Source organism: Syngnathus scovelli, chromosome 6 (assembly GCF_024217435.2).
Source record: "Syngnathus scovelli strain Florida chromosome 6, RoL_Ssco_1.2, whole genome shotgun sequence".
Lineage (NCBI taxonomy): Eukaryota > Metazoa > Chordata > Actinopteri > Syngnathiformes > Syngnathidae > Syngnathus > Syngnathus scovelli.
Window position 1 is genome coordinate 265,001 of NC_090852.1, and position 21,894 is coordinate 286,894.

The 21,894-nt window shown below is 57.5% G+C and overlaps 1 long non-coding RNA gene and 6 other non-coding genes across 7 annotated transcripts in view; 6 read left to right on the top strand and 1 right to left on the bottom strand.

Annotated features, from left to right (window-relative positions):
* Positions 1-21,894, bottom strand: part of LOC125970608 (uncharacterized) — a 298,477-nt gene that overhangs the window by 56,919 nt on the left and 219,664 nt on the right. The gene's annotated exons all lie outside the window — the stretch shown is intronic.
* LOC125971377 (5S ribosomal RNA) lies at positions 12,049-12,167 on the top strand. Its single transcript, XR_007482425.1, has one exon. It is a non-coding gene; the product is annotated as a 5S ribosomal RNA (ribosomal RNA).
* On the top strand, positions 12,787-12,905 carry LOC125971380 (5S ribosomal RNA). The gene has a single exon (XR_007482428.1). It is a non-coding gene; the product is annotated as a 5S ribosomal RNA (ribosomal RNA).
* On the top strand, positions 13,751-13,869 carry LOC125971406 (5S ribosomal RNA). Its single transcript, XR_007482453.1, has one exon. It is a non-coding gene; the product is annotated as a 5S ribosomal RNA (ribosomal RNA).
* On the top strand, positions 14,490-14,608 carry LOC125971385 (5S ribosomal RNA). The gene has a single exon (XR_007482433.1). It is a non-coding gene; the product is annotated as a 5S ribosomal RNA (ribosomal RNA).
* LOC125971410 (5S ribosomal RNA) lies at positions 15,448-15,566 on the top strand. The gene has a single exon (XR_007482456.1). It is a non-coding gene; the product is annotated as a 5S ribosomal RNA (ribosomal RNA).
* On the top strand, positions 16,185-16,303 carry LOC125971381 (5S ribosomal RNA). The gene has a single exon (XR_007482429.1). It is a non-coding gene; the product is annotated as a 5S ribosomal RNA (ribosomal RNA).

Genomic DNA, 21,894 nt, shown 5'->3' on the forward strand with positions numbered 1-21,894 from the left:
GGCCTCCCGGATGTGCCGGGCGGGTGCGCGAGCTCGCCGGCCGCTGGAAGTCGAATGAGGCGCCGCGACCACCTCCGCGGTGCTTATAAACAGCCGATCCGCTCGGCGGGGGCTATTTTCGGCCACTTGGCTCGTGCGCACGGCCTCCCGGATGTGCCGGGCGGGTGCGCGAGCTCGCCGGCCGCTGGAAGTCGAATGAGGCGCCGCGACCACCTCCGCGGTGCATATAAACAGCCGATCCGCTCGGCGGGGGCTATTTTCGGCCACTTGGCTCGTGCGCACGGCCTCCCGGATGTGCCGGGCGGGTGCGCGAGCTCGCCGGCCGCTGGAAGTCGAATGAGGCGCCGCGACCACCTCCGCGGTGCTTATAAACAGCCGATCCGCTCGGCGGGGGCTATTTTCGGCCACTTGGCTCGTGCGCACGGCCTCCCGGATGTGCCGGGCGGGTGCGCGAGCTCGCCGGCCGCTGGAAGTCGAATGAGGCGCCGCGACCACCTCCGCGGTGCTTATAAATAGTCGATCCGCTCGGCGGGGGCTATTTTCGGCCACTTGGCTCGTGCGCACGGCCTCCCGGATGTGCCGGGCGGGTGCGCGATCTCGCCGGCCGCTGGAAGTCGAATGAGGCGCCGCGACCACCTCCGCGGTGCTTGTAAACCGCCGATCCGCTCGGCGGGGGCTATTTTCGGCCACTTGGCTCGTGCGCACGGCCTCCCGGATGTGCCGGGCGGGTGCGCGAGCTCGCCGGCCGCTGGAAGTCGAATGAGGCGCCGCGACCACCTCCGCGGTGCTTATAAACAGCCGATCCGCTCGGCGGGGGCTATTTTCGGCCACTTGGCTCGTGCGCACGGCCTCCCGGATGTGCCGGGCGGGTGCGCGAGCTCGCCGGCCGCTTGAAGTCGAATGAGGCGCCGCGACCACCTCCGCGGTGCTTATAAACCGCCGATCCGCTCGGCGGGGGCTATTTTCGGCCACTTGGCTCGTGCGCACGGCCTCCCGGATGTGCCGGGCGGGTGCGCGAGCTCGCCGGCCGCTGGAAGTCGAATGAGGCGCCGCGACCACCTCCGCGGTGCTTATAAACAGCCGATCCGCTCGGCGGGGGCTATTTTCGGCCACTTGGCTCGTGCGCACGGCCTCCCGGATGTGCCGGGCGGGTGCGCGAGCTCGCCGGCCGCTTGAAGTCGAATGAGGCGCCGCGACCACCTCCGCGGTGCTTATAAACCGCCGATCCGCTCGGCGGGGGCTATTTTCGGCCACTTGGCTCGTGCGCACGGCCTCCCGGATGTGCCGGGCGGGTGCGCGAGCTCGCCGGCCGCTGGAAGTCGAATGAGGCGCCGCGACCACCTCCGCGGTGCTTATAAACAGCCGATCCGCTCGGCGGGGGCTATTTTCGGCCACTTGGCTCGTGCGCACGGCCTCCCGGATGTGCCGGGCGGGTGCGCGAGCTCGCCGGCCGCTGGAAGTCGAATGAGGCGCCGCGACCACCTCCGCAGTGCTTATAAACAGCCGATCCGCTCGGCGGGGGCTATTTTCGGCCACTTGGCTCGTGCGCACGGCCTCCAGGATGTGCCGGGCGGGTGCGCGAGCTCGCCGGCCGCTGGAAGTCGAATGAGGCGCCGCGACCACCTCCGCGGTGCTTATAAACAGCCGATCCGCTCGGCGGGGGCTATTTTCGGCCACTTGGCTCGTGCGCACGGCCTCCCGGATGTGCCGGGCGGGTGCGCGAGCTCGCCGGCCGCTGGAAGTCGAATGAGGCGCCGCGACCACCTCCGCGGTGCTTATAAACCGCCGATCCGCTCGGCGGGGGCTATTTTCGGCCACTTGGCTCGTGCGCACGGCCTCCCGGATGTGCCGGGCGGGTGCGCGAGCTCGCCGGCCGCTGGAAGTCGAATGAGGCGCCGCGACCACCTCCGCGGTGCTTATAAACAGCCGATCCGCTCGGCGGGGGCTATTTTCGGCCACTTGGCTCGTGCGCACGGCCTCCCGGATGTGCCGGGCGGGTGCGCGAGCTCGCCGGCCGCTGGAAGTCGAATGAGGCGCCGCGACCACCTCCGCGGTGCTTATAAACAGCCGATCCGCTCGGCGGGGGCTATTTTCGGCCACTTGGCTCGTGCGCACGGCCTCCCGGATGTGCCGGGCGGGTGCGCGAGCTCGCCGGCCGCTGGAAGTCGAATGAGGCGCCGCGACCACCTCCGCGGTGCTTATAAACAGCCGATCCGATCGGCGGGGGCTATTTTCGGCCACTTGGCTCGTGCGCACGGCCTCCCGGATGTGCCGGGCGGGTGCGCGAGCTCGCCGGCCGCTGGAAGTCGAATGAGGCGCCGCGACCACCTCCGCGGTGCTTATAAACAGCCGATCCGATCGGCGGGGGCTATTTTCGGCCACTTGGCTCGTGCGCACGGCCTCCCGGATGTGCCGGGCGGGTGCGCGAGCTCGCCGGCCGCTGGAAGTCGAATGAGGCGCCGCGACCACCTCCGCGGTGCTTATAAACAGCCGATCCGCTCGGCGGGGGCTATTTTCGGCCACTTGGCTCGTGCGCACGGCCTCCCGGATGTGCCGGGCGGGTGCGCGAGCTCGCCGGCCGCTTGAAGTCGAGTGAGGCGCCGCGACCACCTCCGCGGTGCTTATAAACAGCCGATCGGCTCGGCGGGGGCTATTTTCGGCCACTTGGCTCGTGCGCACGGCCTCCCGGATGTGCCGGGCGGGTGCGCGAGCTCGCCGGCCGCTGGAAGTCGAATGAGGCGCCGCGACCACCTCCGCGGTGCTTATAAACAGCCGATCCGCTCGGCGGGGGCTATTTTCGGCCACTTGGCTCGTGCGCACGGCCTCCCGGATGTGCCGGGCGGGTGCGCGAGCTCGCCGGCCGCTGGAAGTCGAATGAGGCGCCGCGACCACCTCCGCGGTGCTTATAAACAGCCGATCCGCTCGGCGGGGGCTATTTTCGGCCACTTGGCTCGTGCGCACGGCCTCCCGGATGTGCCGGGCGGGTGCGCGAGCTCGCCGGCCGCTGGAAGTCGAATGAGGCGCCGCGACCACCTCCGCGGTGCTTATAAACAGCCGATCCGCTCGGCGGGGGCTATTTTCGGCCACTTGGCTCGTGCGCACGGCCTCCCGGATGTGCCGGGCGGGTGCGCGAGCTCGCCGGCCGCTGGAAGTCGAATGAGGCGCCGCGACCACCTCCGCGGTGCTTATAAACAGCCGATCCGCTCGGCGGGGGCTATTTTCGGCCACTTGGCTCGTGCGCACGGCCTCCCAGATGTGCCGGGCGGGTGCGCGAGCTCGCCGGCCGCTGGAAGTCGAATGAGGCGCCGCGACCACCTCCGCGGTGCTTATAAACAGCCGATCCGCTCGGCGGGGGCTATTTTCGGCCACTTGGCTCGTGCGCACGGCCTCCCGGATGTGCCACGCGGGTGCGCGAGCTCACCGGCCGCTGGAAGTCGAATGAGGCGCCGCGACCACCTCCGCGGTGCTTATAAACAGCCGATCCGCTCGGCGGGGGCTATTTTCGGCCACTTGGCTCGTGCGCACGGCCTCCCGGATGTGCCGGGCGGGTGCGCGAGCTCGCCGGCCGCTGGAAGTCGAATGAGGCGCCGCGACCACCTCCGCGGTGCTTATAAACAGCCGATCCGCTCGGCGGGGGCTATTTTCGGCGGCCACTTGGCTCGTGCGCACGGCCTCCCGGATGTGCCGGGCGGGTGCGCGAGCTCGCCGGCCGCTGGAAGTCGAATGAGGCGCCGCGACCACCTCCGCGGTGCTTATAAACAGCCGATCCGCTCGGCGGGGGCTATTTTCGGCCACTTGGCTCGTGCGCACGGCCTCCCGGATGTGCCGGGCGGGTGCGCGAGCTCGCCGGCCGCTGGAAGTCGAATGAGGCGCCGCGACCACCTCCGCGGTGCTTATAAACAGCCGATCCGCTCGGCGGGGGCTATTTTCGGCCACTTGGCTCGTGCGCACGGCCTCCCGGATGTGCCGGGCGGGTGCGCGAGCTCGCCGGCCGCTTGAAGTCGAGTGAGGAGCCGCGACCACCTCCGCGGTGCTTATAAACAGCCGATCGGCTCGGCGGGGGCTATTTTCGGCCACTTGGCTCGTGCGCACGGCCTCCCGGATGTGCCGGGCGGGTGCGCGAGCTCGCCGGCCGCTGGAAGTCGAATGAGGCGCCGCGACCACCTCCGCGGTGCTTATAAACAGCCGATCCGCTCGGCGGGGGCTATTTTCGGCTACTTGGCTCGTGCGCACGGCCTCCCGGATGTGCCGGGCGGGTGCGCGAGCTCGCCGGCCGCTGGAAGTCGAATGAGGCGCCGCGACCACCTCCGCGGTGCTTATAAACAGCCGATCCGCTCGGCGGGGGCTATTTTCGGCCACTTGGCTCGTGCGCACGGCCTCCCGGATGTGCCGGGCGGGTGCGCGAGCTCGCCGGCCGCTGGAAGTCGAATGAGGCGCCGCGACCACCTCCGCGGTGCTTATAAACAGCCGATCCGCTCGGCGGGGGTTATTTTCGGCCACTTGGCTCGTGCGCACGGCCTCCCGGATGTGCCGGGCGGGTGCGCGAGCTCGCCGGCCGCTGGAAGTCGAATGAGGCGCCGCGACCACCTCCGCGGTGCTTATAAACAGCCGATCCGCTCGGCGGGGGCTATTTTCGGCCACTTGGCTCGTGCGCACGGCCTCCCGGATGTGCCGGGCGGGTGCGCGAGCTCGCCGGCCGCTGGAAGTCGAATGAGGCGCCGCGACCACCTCCGCGGTGCTTATAAACAGCCGATCCGCTCGGCGGGGGCTATTTTCGGCCACTTGGCTCGTGCGCACGGCCTCCCGGATGTGCCGGGCGGGTGCGCGAGCTCGCCGGCCGCTGGAAGTCGAATGAGGCGCCGCGACCACCTCCGCGGTGCTTATAAACAGCCGATCCGCTCGGCGGGGGCTATTTTCGGCCACTTGGCTCGTGCGCACGGCCTCCCGGATGTGCCGGGCGGATTAGCGAGCTCGCCGGCCGCTGGAAGTCGAATGAGGCGCCGCGACCACCTCCGCGGTGCTTATAAATAGCCGATCCGCTCGGCGGGGGCTATTTTCGGCCACTTGGCTCGTGCGCACGGCCTCCCGGATGTGCCGGGCGGGTGCGCGATCTCGCCGGCCGCTGGAAGTCGAATGAGGCGCCGCGACCACCTCCGCGGTGCTTGTAAACCGCCGATCCGCTCGGCGGGGGCTATTTTCGGCCACTTGGCTCGTGCGCACGGCCTCCCGGATGTGCCGGGCGGGTGCGCGAGCTCGCCGGCCGCTGGAAGTCGAATGAGGCGCCGCGACCACCTCCGCGGTGCTTATAAACAGCCGATCCGCTCGGCGGGGGCTATTTTCGGCCACTTGGCTCGTGCGCACGGCCTCCCGGATGTGCCGGGCGGGTGCGCGAGCTCGCCGGCCGCTTGAAGTCGAATGAGGCGCCGCGACCACCTCCGCGGTGCTTATAAACCGCCGATCCGCTCGGCGGGGGCTATTTTCGGCCACTTGGCTCGTGCGCACGGCCTCCCGGATGTGCCGGGCGGGTGCGCGAGCTCGCCGGCCGCTGGAAGTCGAATGAGGCGCCGCGACCACCTCCGCGGTGCTTATAAACAGCCGATCCGCTCGGCGGGGGCTTTTTTCGGCCACTTGGCTCGTGCGCACGGCCTCCCGGATGTGCCGGGCGGGTGCGCGAGCTCGCCGGCCGCTGGAAGTCGAATGAGGCGCCGCGACCACCTCCGCGGTGCTTATAAACAGCCGATCCGCTCGGCGGGGGCTATTTTCGGCCACTTGGCTCGTGCGCACGGCCTCCCGGATGTGCCGGGCGGGTGCGCGAGCTCGCCGGCCGCTGGAAGTCGAATGAGGCGCCGCGACCACCTCCGCGGTGCTTATAAACAGCCGATCCGCTCGGCGGGGGCTATTTTCGGCCACTTGGCTCGTGCGCACGGCCTCCCGGATGTGCCGGGCGGGTGCGCGAGCTCGCCGGCCGCTTGAAGTCGAGTGAGGAGCCGCGACCACCTCCGCGGTGCTTATAAACAGCCGATCGGCTCGGCGGGGGCTATTTTCGGCCACTTGGCTCGTGCGCACGGCCTCCCGGATGTGCCGGGCGGGTGCGCGAGCTCGCCGGCCGCTGGAAGTCGAATGAGGCGCCGCGACCACCTCCGCGGTGCTTATAAACAGCCGATCCGCTCGGCGGGGGCTATTTTCGGCTACTTGGCTCGTGCGCACGGCCTCCCGGATGTGCCGGGCGGGTGCGCGAGCTCGCCGGCCGCTGGAAGTCGAATGAGGCGCCGCGACCACCTCCGCGGTGCTTATAAACCGCCGATCCGCTCGGCGGGGGCTATTTTCGGCCTCTTGGCTCGTGCGCACGGCCTCCCGGATGTGCCGGGCGGGTGCGCGAGCTCGCCGGCCGCTGGAAGTCGAATGAGGCGCCGCGACCACCTCCGCGGTGCTTATAAACCGCCGATCCGCTCGGCGGGGGCTATTTTCGGCCACTTGGCTCGTGCGCACGGCCTCCCGGATGTGCCGGGCGGGTTCGCGAGCTCGCCGGCCGCTGGAAGTCGAATGAGGCGCCGCGACCACCTCCGCGGTGCTTATAAACAGCCGATCCGCTCGGCGGGGGCTATTTTCGGCCACTTGGCTCGTGCGCACGGCCTCCCGGATGTGCCGGGCGGGTGCGCGAGCTCGCCGGCCGCTTGAAGTCGAATGAGGCGCCGCGACCACCTCCGCGGTGCTTATAAACAGCCGATCCGCTCGGCGGGGGCTATTTTCGGCCACTTGGCTCGTGCGCACGGCCTCCCGGATGTGCCGGGCGGGTGCGCGAGCTCGCCGGCCGCTGGAAGTCGAATGAGGCGCCGCGACCACCTCCGCGGTGCTTATAAACAGCCGATCCGCTCGGCGGGGGCTATTTTCGGCCACTTGGCTCGTGCGCACGGCCTCCCGGATGTGCCGGGCGGGTGCGCGAGCTCGCCGGCCGCTGGAAGTCGAATGAGGCGCCGCGACCACCTCCGCGGTGCTTATAAACAGCCGATCCGCTCGGCGGGGGCTATTTTCGGCCACTTGGCTCGTGCGCACGGCCTCCCGGATGTGCCGGGCGGGTGCGCGAGCTCGCCGGCCGCTGGAAGTCGAATGAGGCGCCGCGACCACCTCCGCGGTGCTTATAAACCGCCGATCCGCTCGGCGGGGGCTATTTTCGGCCACTTGGCTCGTGCGCACGGCCTCCCGGATGTGCCGGGCGGGTGCGCGAGCTCGCCGGCCGCTGGAAGTCGAATGAGGCGCCGCGACCACCTCCGCGGTGCTTATAAACAGCCGATCCGCTCGGCGGGGGCTTTTTTCGGCCACTTGGCTCGTGCGCACGGCCTCCCGGATGTGCCGGGCGGGTGCGCGAGCTCGCCGGCCGCTGGAAGTCGAATGAGGCGCCGCGACCACCTCCGCGGTGCTTATAAACAGCCGATCCGCTCGGCGGGGGCTATTTTCGGCCACTTGGCTCGTGCGCACGGCCTCCCGGATGTGCCGGGCGGGTGCGCGAGCTCGCCGGCCGCTGGAAGTCGAATGAGGCGCCGCGACCACCTCCGCGGTGCTTATAAACAGCCGATCCGCTCGGCGGGGGCTATTTTCGGCCACTTGGCTCGTGCGCACGGCCTCCCGGATGTGCCGGGCGGGTGCGCGAGCTCGCCGGCCGCTTGAAGTCGAGTGAGGAGCCGCGACCACCTCCGCGGTGCTTATAAACAGCCGATCGGCTCGGCGGGGGCTATTTTCGGCCACTTGGCTCGTGCGCACGGCCTCCCGGATGTGCCGGGCGGGTGCGCGAGCTCGCCGGCCGCTGGAAGTCGAATGAGGCGCCGCGACCACCTCCGCGGTGCTTATAAACAGCCGATCCGCTCGGCGGGGGCTATTTTCGGCTACTTGGCTCGTGCGCACGGCCTCCCGGATGTGCCGGGCGGGTGCGCGAGCTCGCCGGCCGCTGGAAGTCGAATGAGGCGCCGCGACCACCTCCGCGGTGCTTATAAACCGCCGATCCGCTCGGCGGGGGCTATTTTCGGCCTCTTGGCTCGTGCGCACGGCCTCCCGGATGTGCCGGGCGGGTGCGCGAGCTCGCCGGCCGCTGGAAGTCGAATGAGGCGCCGCGACCACCTCCGCGGTGCTTATAAACCGCCGATCCGCTCGGCGGGGGCTATTTTCGGCCACTTGGCTCGTGCGCACGGCCTCCCGGATGTGCCGGGCGGGTTTGCGAGCTCGCCGGCCGCTGGAAGTCGAATGAGGCGCCGCGACCACCTCCGCGGTGCTTATAAACAGCCGATCCGCTCGGCGGGGGCTATTTTCGGCCACTTGGCTCGTGCGCACGGCCTCCCGGATGTGCCGGGCGGGTGCGCGAGCTCGCCGGCCGCTTGAAGTCGAATGAGGCGCCGCGACCACCTCCGCGGTGCTTATAAACAGCCGATCCGCTCGGCGGGGGCTATTTTCGGCCACTTGGCTCGTGCGCACGGCCTCCCGGATGTGCCGGGCGGGTGCGCGAGCTCGCCGGCCGCTGGAAGTCGAATGAGGCGCCGCGACCACCTCCGCGGTGCTTATAAACAGCCGATCCGCTCGGCGGGGGCTATTTTCGGCCACTTGGCTCGTGCGCACGGCCTCCCGGATGTGCCGGGCGGGTGCGCGAGCTCGCCGGCCGCTGGAAGTCGAATGAGGCGCCGCGACCACCTCCGCGGTGCTTATAAACAGCCGATCCGCTCGGCGGGGGCTATTTTCGGCCACTTGGCTCGTGCGCACGGCCTCCCGGATGTGCCGGGCGGGTGCGCGAGCTCGCCGGCCGCTGGAAGTCGAATGAGGCGCCGCGACCACCTCCGCGGTGCTTATAAACAGCCGATCCGCTCGGCGGGGGCTATTTTCGGCCACTTGGCTCGTGCGCACGGCCTCCCGGATGTGCCGGGCGGGTGCGCGAGCTCGCCGGCCGCTGGAAGTCGAATGAGGCGCCGCGACCACCTCCGCGGTGCTTATAAACAGCCGATCCGATCGGCGGGGGCTATTTTCGGCCACTTGGCTCGTGCGCACGGCCTCCCGGATGTGCCGGGCGGGTGCGCGAGCTCGCCGGCCGCTGGAAGTCGAATGAGGCGCCGCGACCACCTCCGCGGTGCTTATAAACAGCCGATCCGATCGGCGGGGGCTATTTTCGGCCACTTGGCTCGTGCGCACGGCCTCCCGGATGTGCCGGGCGGGTGCGCGAGCTCGCCGGCCGCTGGAAGTCGAATGAGGCGCCGCGACCACCTCCGCGGTGCTTATAAACAGCCGATCCGCTCGGCGGGGGCTATTTTCGGCCACTTGGCTCGTGCGCACGGCCTCCCGGATGTGCCGGGCGGGTGCGCGAGCTCGCCGGCCGCTTGACGTCGAATGAGGCGCCGCGACCACCTCCGCGGTGCTTATAAACAGCCGATCCGCTCGGCGGGGGCTATTTTCGGCCACTTGGCTCGTGCGCACGGCCTCCCGGATGTGCCGGGCGGGTGCGCGAGCTCGCCGGCCGCTGGAAGTCGAATGAGGCGCCGCGACCACCTCCGCGGTGCTTATAAACAGCCGATCCGCTCGGCGGGGGCTATTTTCGGCCACTTGGCTCGTGCGCACGGCCTCCCGGATGTGCCGGGCGGGTGCGCGAGCTCGCCGGCCGCTGGAAGTCGAATGAGGCGCCGCGACCACCTCCGCGGTGCTTATAAACAGCCATCCGCTCGGCGGGGGCTATTTTCGGCCACTTGGCTCGTGCGCACGGCCTCCCGGATGTGCCGGGCGGGTGCGCGAGCTCACCGGCCGCTGGAAGTCGAATGAGGCGCCGCGACCACCTCCGCGGTGCTTATAAACAGCCGATCCGCTCGGCGGGGGCTATTTTCGGCCACTTGGCTCGTGCGCACGGCCTCCCGGATGTGCCGGGCGGGTGCGCGAGCTCGCCGGCCGCTGGAAGTCGAATGAGGCGCCGCGACCACCTCCGCGGTGCTTATAAACAGCCGATCCGCTCGGCGGGGGCTATTTTCGGCCACTTGGCTCGTGCGCACGGCCTCCCGGATGTGCCGGGCGGGTGCGCGAGCTCGCCGGCCGCTGGAAGTCGAATGAGGCGCCGCGACCACCTCCGCGGTGCTTATAAACAGCCGATCCGTTCGGCGGGGGCTATTTTCGGCCACTTGGCTCGTGCGCACGGCCTCCCGGATGTGCCGGGCGGGTGCGCGAGCTCGCCGGCCGCTGGAAGTCGAATGAGGCGCCGCGACCACCTCCGCGGTGCTTATAAACAGCCGATCCGCTCGGCGGGGGCTATTTTCGGCCACTTGGCTCGTGCGCACGGCCTCCCGGATGTGCCGGGCGGGTGCGCGAGCTCGCCGGCCGCTGGAAGTCGAATGAGGCGCCGCGACCACCTCCGCGGTGCTTATAAATAGCCGATCCGCTCGGCGGGGGCTATTTTCGGCCACTTGGCTCGTGCGCACGGCCTCCCGGATGTGCCGGGCGGGTGCGCGATCTCGCCGGCCGCTGGAAGTCGAATGAGGCGCCGCGACCACCTCCGCGGTGCTTGTAAACCGCCGATCCGCTCGGCGGGGGCTATTTTCGGCCACTTGGCTCGTGCGCACGGCCTCCCGGATGTGCCGGGCGGGTGCGCGAGCTCGCCGGCCGCTGGAAGTCGAATGAGGCGCCGCGACCACCTCCGCGGTGCTTATAAACAGCAGATCCGCTCGGCGGGGGCTATTTTCGGCCACTTGGCTCGTGCGCACGGCCTCCCGGATGTGCCGGGCGGGTGCGCGAGCTCGCCGGCCGCTGGAAGTCGAATGAGGCGCCGCGACCACCTCCGCGGTGCTTATAAACAGCCGATCCGCTCGGCGGGGGCTATTTTCGGCCACTTGGCTCGTGCGCACGGCCTCCCGGATGTGCCGGGCGGGTGCGCGAGCTCGCCGGCCGCTGGAAGTCGAATGAGGCGCCGCGACCACCTCCGCGGTGCTTATAAACAGCCGATCCGCTCGGCGGGGGCTATTTTCGGCCACTTGGCTCGTGCGCACGGCCTCAAAGAACCGCAAAGAAGCGGTTCAGATCGTTCAGCAGACGGACGTCGCCCTCACAGCTCCTCGGCGCGGGCTTGTAGTCCGTGATGGTCTGAATGCCCCGCCAAAGGCTACGTGTGTCCTTGCTGTCCTTGAAGTGGGTGGAGAACTTGCACGAGAACGCCTTCTTCGCTTCTTTGATGCCTCGGGACAGGTCGGCCCTCGCTGTCCTCAAGCCAGCCTCATCCCCCGCTCTGAAAGCCTTGTCCCTGGCCCTCAACAGTCTGAGGACAGCCCCCGTCAGCCACGGCTTCCAGTTCGCGCGAGTGACGACGGATTTCGAGCAAGTCACATCATCGATGCACTTCGTGATGTAAGAGGTAACAGAGTCAGTATACTCCTCTATGTCCGTCCAATCGTTGTAGGTGGCTGCCTGCTTAAACAAGTCCCAGTCAGTGGTGTCGAAGCAGTCACGAAGTGCATCGGAGGCACCCTCTGGCCACACTCGAACCTGCCTCCGAATCGGCCTGGATGCCTTTACATTGAACATTGAAACTATAACACGAGTTTGAAAGCTATATTATGTGGTGACATCCACAGCATTGTAGTTCAATTTTTTACCGCTAGAGGGCAGACTATGTACAGTGAGCATGGCTCCCTGTGAACTCAAAGCAGCAGGCTTGACTTGTAAAAGAACCCAACACAACACTTCCATGAAGTGTTTTTAAACTTTTCAAGGCATTTATTTTGATTCAGCAAAATGCAGGTCGCAACGGCAAATTCGTGCTACCGCATAAAAAGCTGTCAATAACTTTTCATGATAGCCATGTTTCCAGAAAACACCAAAAGTCTTGGAAGAAAGCCTGTTTCGGCCCTGGTTGTAAAAAAAAACAAAAGGGAAGGGAGACCGTCCGGGAATACCAGGTGCTGAAAGCCTTTTTTTTTTTTCTTTCCCACGTCAATTGTGAAAGGAAACTTTTACCACAGCCATCAAGTCCCACCGCTGCTTGGCATGGTTTCAGGGGCGATTGTGTCTATAAAATGAAAAATTCTGAGCGGTCTCACGGCTTACGGCCATACTACCCTGAGAGCGCCCGATCTCGTCCGATCTCGGAGGCTAAGCAGGGTCGGGCCTGGTTAGTACTTGGATGGGAGACCGCCTGGGAATACCAGGTGCTGTAAGCTTTTTCTTTTTCTTATGTGCACTTCAATCGTTTAAGAAACTATTTTTTACAACACCCATCACGAATGGCATCCGGAAACAGCAAGCCTAATTTAAACTCCGACATTGAAACTATAACACGAGTTTGAAAGCTATATTATGTGGTGACATCCACAGCATTGTAGTTAAATGTTTTACCGCTAGAGAGCAGACTATGTACAGTGAGCATGGCTCCCTGTGAACTCAAAGCAGCAGGCTTGACTTTTAAAAGAACCGAACACAACACTTCCATGAAGTGTTTTTAAACTTTTCAAGGCATTTATTTTGATTCAGCAAAATGCAGGTCGCAACGGCAAATTCGTGCTACCGCATAAAAAGCTGTCAATAACTTTTCATGATAGCCATGTTTCCAGAAAACACCAAAAGCCTTGGAAGAAAGCCTGTTTCGGCCCTGGTTGTAAAAAAAACAAAAAAAACAACCGTCCGGGAATACCAGGTGCTGAAAGCCTTTTTTTTTTTTTTTTTTTTCCCACGTCAATTGTGAAAGGAAACTTTTACCACAGCCATCATGTCCCGCCGCTGCTTGGCATGGTTTCAGGGGCGATTGTGTCTATAAAATGAAAAATTCTGAGCGGTCTCACGGCTTACGGCCATACTACCCTGAGAGCGCCCGATCTCGTCCGATCTCGGAGGCTAAGCAGGGTCGGGCCTGGTTAGTACTTGGATGGGAGACCGCCTGGGAATACCAGTTACCGTAAGCTTTTTTTTCTTTTTTTTTTTTTTCTTATGTGCACTTCAATCGTTTAAGCCAAGAACTTTTTACAGCACCCATCACGAATGGCATTCGGAAACTGCAAGCCTAGTTTGAACTCCGACACTGAAACTACAACACGAGTTTAAAACCTACATTGTGTGGCGACAGCCATAGCATTGCAGTTCACGTTTTTACCGCTAGAGGACAGACTATGTACAGTGAATAAAGAGCATGGCTCCCTGTGAACTCAAAGCAGCAGTCTTTACTTGTAAAAGAACCCAGCACAACACATTGCGCTTCCATGTAGTGTTTTTACCTTTTTCATGACATTTATTTTGATACAGCCAAATGCAGGTTTTGTGCACTTCACTTTTCCGTTGGGCATTCGCGTAGAACCCTATTCCAGTTACGGCCAGATTCTTTCAGACTAGTGGTCCCCAACCTTTCTTGCGCCACGGACCAGCTACGCGTCAGAAATATTTTTGCGGACCTGCCTTTATATATATAAATAAACAATAAATCTATATAAATAAATACTACATTTATAATAAATATATATAAATACGATTAAATAAAATGATACGACTGGGATAAAAACAAATATAAACCACATAAAAATAAAAGTCACCATTACGTTGAATTATTGGGAGCACCGAGCTTGTTTCCCAGAAACGAGCCGGTCCCATCCAGGCGTAATCGGAGACAATGAAACCCGAAGTGGTTAAGGTTTGTCTTTTAATGCAGAATGCTTGGTCTCCATGTGCCGAAGCAGTTTTGAAGGCTTCATTGGCTCGCTCGCTAGTTTCAGGGGCGATTGTGTCTATAAAATGCAAAATGTTTGGTCACCTCACGGCTTACGGCCATACTACCCTGAGAACGCCCGATCTCGTCCGATCTCGGAAGCTAAGCAGGGTCGGGCCTGGTTAGTACTTGGATGGGAGACCGCCTGGGAATACCAGGTGCTGTAAGCTTTTTCTTTTTCTTATGTGCACTTCAATCGTTTAAGAAACTATTTTTTACAACACCCATCACGAATGGCATCCGGAAACAGCAAGCCTAATTTAAACTCCGACATTGAAACTATAACACGAGTTTGAAAGCTATATTATGTGGTGACATCCACAGCATTGTAGTTAAATGTTTTACCGCTAGAGAGCAGACTATGTACAGTGAGCATGGCTCCCTGTGAACTCAAAGCAGCAGGCTTGACTTGTAAAAGAACCGAACACAACACTTCCATGAAGTGTTTTTAAACTTTTCAAGGCATTTATTTTGATTCAGCAAAATGCAGGTCGCAACGGCAAATTCGTGCTACCGCATAAAAAGCTGTCAATAACTTTTCATGATAGCCATGTTTCCAGAAAACACCAAAAGCCTTGGAAGAAAGCCTGTTTCGGCCCTGGTTGTAAAAAAAACAAAAAAAACAACCGTCCGGGAATACCAGGTGCTGAAAGCCTTTTTTTTTTTTTTTTTTTTTCCCACGTCAATTGTGAAAGGAAACTTTTACCACAGCCATCAAGTCCCGCCGCTGCTTGGCATGGTTTCAGGGGCGATTGTGTCTATAAAATGAAAAATTCTGAGCGGTCTCACGGCTTACGGCCATACTACCCTGAGAGCGCCCGATCTCGTCCGATCTCGGAGGCTAATCAGGGTCGGGCCTGGTTAGTACTTGGATGGGAGACCGCCTGGGAATACCAGTTACCGTAAGCTTTTTTTTTTTTTTTTTCTTATGTGCACTTCAATCGTTTAAGCCAAGAACTTTTTACAGCACCCATCACGAATGGCATTCGGAAACTGCAAGCCTAGTTTGAACTCCGACACTGAAACTACAACACGAGTTTAAAACCTACATTGTGTGGCGACAGCCATAGCATTGCAGTTCACGTTTTTACCGCTAGAGGACAGACTATGTACAGTGAATAAAGAGCATGGCTCCCTGTGAACTCAAAGCAGCAGTCTTTACTTGTAAAAGAACCCAGCACAACACATTGCGCTTCCATGTAGTGTTTTTACCTTTTTCATGACATTTATTTTGATACAGCCAAATGCAGGTTTTGTGCACTTCACTTTTCCGTTGGGCATTCGCGTAGAACCCTATTCCAGTTACGGCCAGATTCTTTCAGACTAGTGGTCCCCAACCTTTCTTGCGCCACGGACCAGCTACGCGTCAGAAATATTTTTGCGGACCTGCCTTTATATATATAAATAAACAATAAATCTATATAAATAAATACTACATTTATAATAAATATATATAAATACGATTAAATAAAATGATACGACTGGGATAAAAACAAATATAAACCACATAAAAATAAAAGTCACCATTACGTTGAATTATTGGGAGCACCGAGCTTGTTTCCCAGAAACGAGCCGGTCCCATCCAGGCGTAATCGGAGACAATGAAACCCGAAGTGGTTAAGGTTTGTCTTTTAATGCAGAATGCTTGGTCTCCATGTGCCGAAGCAGTTTTGAAGGCTTCATTGGCTCGCTCGCTAGTTTCAGGGGCGATTGTGTCTATAAAATGCAAAATGTTTGGTCACCTCACGGCTTACGGCCATACTACCCTGAGAACGCCCGATCTCGTCCGATCTCGGAAGCTAAGCAGGGTCGGGCCTGGTTAGTACTTGGATGGGAGACCGCCTGGGAATACCAGGTGCTGTAAGCTTTTTCTTTTTCTTATGTGCACTTCAATCGTTTAAGAAACTATTTTTTACAACACCCATCACGAATGGCATCCGGAAACAGCAAGCCTAATTTAAACTCCGACATTGAAACTATAACACGAGTTTGAAAGCTATATTATGTGGTGACATCCACAGCATTGTAGTTAAATGTTTTACCGCTAGAGAGCAGACTATGTACAGTGAGCATGGCTCCCTGTGAACTCAAAGCAGCAGGCTTGACTTGTAAAAGAACCGAACACAACACTTCCATGAAGTGTTTTTAAACTTTTCAAGGCATTTATTTTGATTCAGCAAAATGCAGGTCGCAACGGCAAATTCGTGCTACCGCATAAAAAGCTGTCAATAACTTTTCATGATAGCCATGTTTCCAGAAAACACCAAAAGCCTTGGAAGAAAGCCTGTTTCGGCCCTGGTTGTAAAAAAAACAAAAGGGAAGGGAGACCGTCCGGGAATACCAGGTGCTGAAAGCCTTTTTTTTTTTCTTTCCCACGTCAATTGTGAAAGGAAACTTTTACCACAGCCATCAAGTCCCGCCGCTGCTTGGCATGGTTTCAGGGGCGATTGTGTCTATAAAATGAAAAATTCTGAGCGGTCTCACGGCTTACGGCCATACTACCCTGAGAGCGCCCGATCTCGTCCGATCTCGGAGGCTAAGCAGGGTCGGGCCTGGTTAGTACTTGGATGGGAGACCGCCTGGGAATACCAGTTACCGTAAGCTTTGTTTTTTTTTTTTTTTTTTTCTTATGTGCACTTCAATCGTTTAAGCCAAGAACTTTTTACAGCACCCATCACGAATGGCATTCGGAAACTGCAAGCCTAGTTTGAACTCTGTCAAACGCACCTCTTGCAATCAGGTGCCCCCGGCTTCCCAGTAACGGGTTTGTTTTAGCCGGGTTCGGAGATTCGTCCGTAATCTAACCACCCGAGTTAAATTAACTCCTCCGGAATCAATCTAATTTCTGTACGACGCCAATCCCTCTCAAGTCACCCGAAGCGCGTGCCGAGTAACTCAATTCGAGGCAGGACTTCGAAGTGACCGCATCGTATTGATGGCTCCCCGCTAATGTTTGAAGTTCTTATTCGTTACGGATATTTTTTAGATGTCTTTGTTAAGACCTCAGGGATTCGTTTGTATAGCGCACCCAAGCACTAGTTTTGCCGAAGTAAATGTTCATATGGGTCCGTTCCACTTGGTCGCTCATGCAGCGAGCCGACCAACTTTTTTATTCGAAAGAGAATCGAATTAATAAAAGTGTGACAATAATAGCATTTAAGAAGAAAATTAATGCCCTTTATATTATTAATTCTAACTTCGTATACGTAGATCTAGCACTTGACCGTCGGAGTTCTTCACCCCACTTAATTGCTTCGAAGAGAATAGCGACTTTCTTACCGAGTAAAAATGTCGTGCTGTCTTTAGATTTGCCCAATAATTAATTTGGAAGGCAAGTCTATTTTTTGATCGTGTCCTATTTAACTTTTGACGCGGCCCGACAAAAAGGGGAACTGGGCCGCGCCCGACGGACAATCGAAATATTTTTATCCTCCACCAACTTCACTGATTTATTTTAATCATCGTCGTTATGTTATTTAAAGGAAGTAAATTCTCAACCGAATTCACTTTCAACGAACTCAACTCTTCCGTTAAATATTTACGAAAGTTATTTAATTCTCTAACTTGCTCAGAGTTACTTTTTACGCGGCCCGTCAAAAAGGGGAACTGGGCCGCGCCCGACGGACAATCGAAATATTTTTATCCTCCACCAACTTCACTGATTTATTTTAATCATCGTCGTTATGTTATTTAAAGGAAGTAAATTCTCAACCGAATTCACTTTCAACGAACTCAACTCTTCCGTTAAATATTTACGAAAAATATTTAATTCTCTAACTTGCTCAGAGTTACTTTTTACGCGGCCCGTCAAAAAGGGGAACTGGGCCGCGCCCGACGGACAATCGAAATATTTTTATCCTCCACCAACTTCACTGATTTATTTTAATCATCGTCGTTATGTTATTTAAAGGAAGTAAATTCTCAACCGAATTCACTTTCAACGAACTCAACTCTTCCGTTAAATATTTACGAAAAATATTTAATTCTCTAACTTGCTCAGAGTTACTTTTTACGCGGCCCGTCAAAAAGGGGAAGCGGGCCTGAGCCTTCGGTTGCCTATTCAGTACAAATCCGCGTACAACGAAGTAAGCAATATACAAAACACATTTATTGAAGAAACATGGAATAGAATTACAAATCTCAATTACCCCAGAAACTGAACAATTTCACTCACTGATACCCGTGTTAATAAAATCATTCAATCCCAGAACAATTCGATTGCAAAACACAGTTCATAAAAAAGGGAAGCGGTAATTACCAGCTGCGTGCTATTTTTGGTGAAAGCAAAGTCGAGTGATCAGTTCGATCTTGCTTCTAAAATCCAAATTAAAGAAACAGGCTGGCCACGAGGAATCCGGCGGCCCGATGACTATTCCCCCCTCTCGCTAAAATACATAAAAAATATAAATCCCTCTCACCTATTCCTCCTATAAAGTTGTCCAGTCCAATTTTTGGGAGTAAATCCAAGTTAATTTCAGTCCAGCGATCCTGCGTCTCACACAAAGATCTTCGGGACTTTGGAAAAAATCTTGAAACTCCTCCGGGCCTCTTCACGTATAAGCGCTCTTTTGGGGGAAAAAAGCCCTGAAGCTACTCCAGCAGGACCTTTTATAGACCTCTCCGTCCCCCCCCCTCCCCTTTCTTTTCTCCTGTACTTTCCCTATAGGGTAAGACTGCCCAGTTTTCCCACGCCTATAGAAGGGACTGGCCAGCATTCCCACGCCTATAGAGGGAACTGGCCAGTTTTCCCCCGCCCATAGAGGGAACTGGCCAGCCTCTCCCACGCTTTGTTTTCTGTGGCCTTTAGCAGCTGTTTCCGCCCTGACCACGCAGTACTTTCCACCAAATGCACAGCTAGTGGTAAAACCTTTCACTTCCCCTTTTCACCTTTGACCTACTTTCTGTTACATGAATTGATCGAATTGACAAATAATATTGCTTTAAAGCGGTTACAGAGTACATTTTCAGCCAAGCAAAAAAATCAAAAAATTAAAATCACATAATAAACATTTCATTTGTGCTTCTCCAAACAATTTATGTCACGCCACTATTCTCAGTGACGGGTCCCTTGATCGAATTGACAAATAATATTGCTTAAAGCGGTTACAGAATACATTTTTAGCCAAGCAAAGAAATCAAAAATTAAAAATCACATAATAAAAATTTCATTTGTGCTTCTCCAAACAATTTATGTCACGCCACTATTCTCAGTGACGGGTCCCTTGATCGAATTGACAAATAATATTGCTTAAAGCGGTTACAGAATACATTTTTAGCCAAGCAAAGAAATCAAAAAATAAAAAACACATAATAAAAATTTCATTTGTGCCTCCATGCGTGACTTACACTCTGACACCGTGTTCCTCTTTTCTATTTTAACTGGTCTAGCTTATTCTGGCCCCTCTTTTGGTCTCATGTTTTGGTCTGGCGCCATCTTTTGGACAAATTTGGAATTTCAGCTCTGTCAATTTATCCCTGTGAACAATCCATATTCTACCATTTGGACCATCTCTACCCCCATGTTACATGACACCACCTCCTTGGATTGAAAAACAGGTATAAATTTTCTCTGCTCACTCCCTCCCCCGTTACGAGTTAAGCAGTCATGTCGTCGTCTCCGTCTGAGATACTCACAACCTCAGCGGTTGTTGAAGTAGGGCAGGCCGCCGCCATATCACCTTGTCTGGCGATCTCTGCGAGGGCGTTGATCAGGCGCGACAACCGACCAGCAGCGTTGTCGTCGTCAGCGTGGTCCTCCACCGCGAGGGCTCTCAGCACCGGTGGCGTTGAATCCCCTGTGGCCACACTCTCGACATCTGCTTCCTCATCCTCAGCCCCGAGGTCGCTCTCGCGTTCTCTGTCTTGAGCCTCATCGTCGTCCTCAGACCCAGAAGGAGCTGCATCCACATCCAGCGGGCTTATCAGCCGTACGGGGCTGGTGGGCGAGTCGAGGGGAGGATCATCACCGTAGCCAGGCCCTCCATACATACGGCTGTCGTCTGAATCCCGACGCCTCATGGAACCCTCGCCTGGCTCTCTGTACCGTCCTCCTCCCCGACGCGCAGGCCGGACAAGCCCCACAGGGGCCTCGCTGGGTATCACCATAGGTCGGTGTGCTCCATATTCCGCGTTCGGGTGGGTGTAAAAGTCAGCCGGGAGAAAGCGATGAGGAGCGCTCACCGCCAGACAGCGCCCACATTGCCAATGCGAAGTGACGCATCGAGTGCCGTTCCGTTGACGCCAGGTCATGTGAATCAAAGGCCAGATGGTGCCGTGGGTTCTTCCTGCTCCTTGCGTGAGAACCGTACATGCTGTTAGGGGCCCTCGAGTTGTCTCGAGCAGAGTCGCGGTGATCATCAACTCCGCACATCCTTCCCATCCGAGATGGTCCAAGCTGGACTGCTCTCCCTCTTTTACATACAGACCGTCAGGGACCAGCCAAGTCAAACTAAAGCCGGCCTGATAACAACAGCTTCCCACATAAGATCTCCCGATCACCCAGGCCAATTTCATATGGCTCATTCCGCACAGGATGCATTTAGGTGCATCCCCAAACCAGTGTACAGTCTGTAAAACATGGAAGCACAAATTTTAACATTTTTCATCAAACAATCACCCCTCTGCCAGCCCCTTGGTATACAATAGGGGGGCTTCTCTGCGGCCGTCCTCCCGCCTCTCGGGGCGGGAGGGGAAAAAAAACAGAGTATGTAAAAAACCAGGTTATCATTGCCAATTGGTCCACCACTTCGACCCAAAGTAACACAGACAATGACCCCCATATCACGCACCAGAGTACGAGCTTGGCCGTACGCCATCTCCACGCGACAGAGGTGCGTGCATGCTGGTCAAGTCCGGCTACCATCTTTATAACATACATGGCCATTCCTATCACTAATATTGCTTCCAATATGACAACCCCAAAAACAACATAATAAACAAAAATTGACACTACTTCCAAAACACTCCACAAAATAAGCAATACAATTTCGGCGATACCTCTGGGTGTATCAGGGTCAACATACATTCGGCCATGCATGTAGACTACAAAAAGACCCAAACCCATCGTGTGTCTTGTGTATAAAAATCTCAAAATCAAAACCTTGAATATTGATATGACCAAAATCACGGGGCGAGTGAGTTGTTGCAAATCCCAAGACCCAGAACAGCAGTAGGCTGTCCAGATACTGAATAAAACCCAATATTGAACTTCGTTACTCACTCTCATCGCTCCTGGCCTCCCCCTTGGATCTAAAAACCCGCTTGAGCTGTTTGTTGCCATTATTAGTTTTAGTTCCCCCTTTTTTTTTTCTCTCTCTCTTGTAGTCCCTGTCTCTGAGCTGTCAGGCTCGAATGCCCGACGGCTGCCCGACTTCTCCTTTTAATAAGACGTTCCGACCACCCCTCTTGCGGGCCGTCATTTGCCTAACTAGAGACACCCCTCTTTCGCGGGGGTCGAATAAAATCTTCTTAATGCTTCCTTTTATGGCAATGCACAGAGTCGTTGCTATCCCTATCAATGCAAACCCTACTAGCACCCACGCCCAGATTGGCCCCAGTACCATTTCCAACGCACCAGTGATCACGTCCCCAAAGGCCTCAACCGCGGCACTTGTTGCTGACTGCAGCGCCGCCCCTATCTTCTCATACCAAGTGCAATCATGAATATTTTCTCCATGACCACATTTTATCCAATGCTCTGACGGGGAGAAACATGTTCCATTATTGAAAATTCTATTGGGGCCAACCCAATCAAAACCTATAAACTGCCGCCCCTCACACAGACTCTTTCGGAACGCACGCCCCTCAGCAATCTGCATCAGCGCAGGCAGCCGATAGGGGATAGACACTGGCTTGCCTAAATTTAGCAATCCTTCATTTTGTACCCAGGTACTACAAGGCACCCGGTCTCTAGCGGGCTGACGCCTCCACCTGTTTTGTGGCGAGACGTACTCCCACAAAGCCCCTTCCACACTTCTGTATCTCTCATCTTGATATTTATCTAAACAATATTCTTTCCAATCAGGCAGTGTAACACATTGTTCACGAGCTAAGGCAATCAAACATTTTGTTTTCTCAGTATTACAAGTCATCGCCCAGGGCCGAGGATTCACATAGATATATGGGGAATATATTCCTGTGGGCTTGATATCAGTCTCTTTTGAATATACTGTTGACATAAATTGGTATTGAACCCA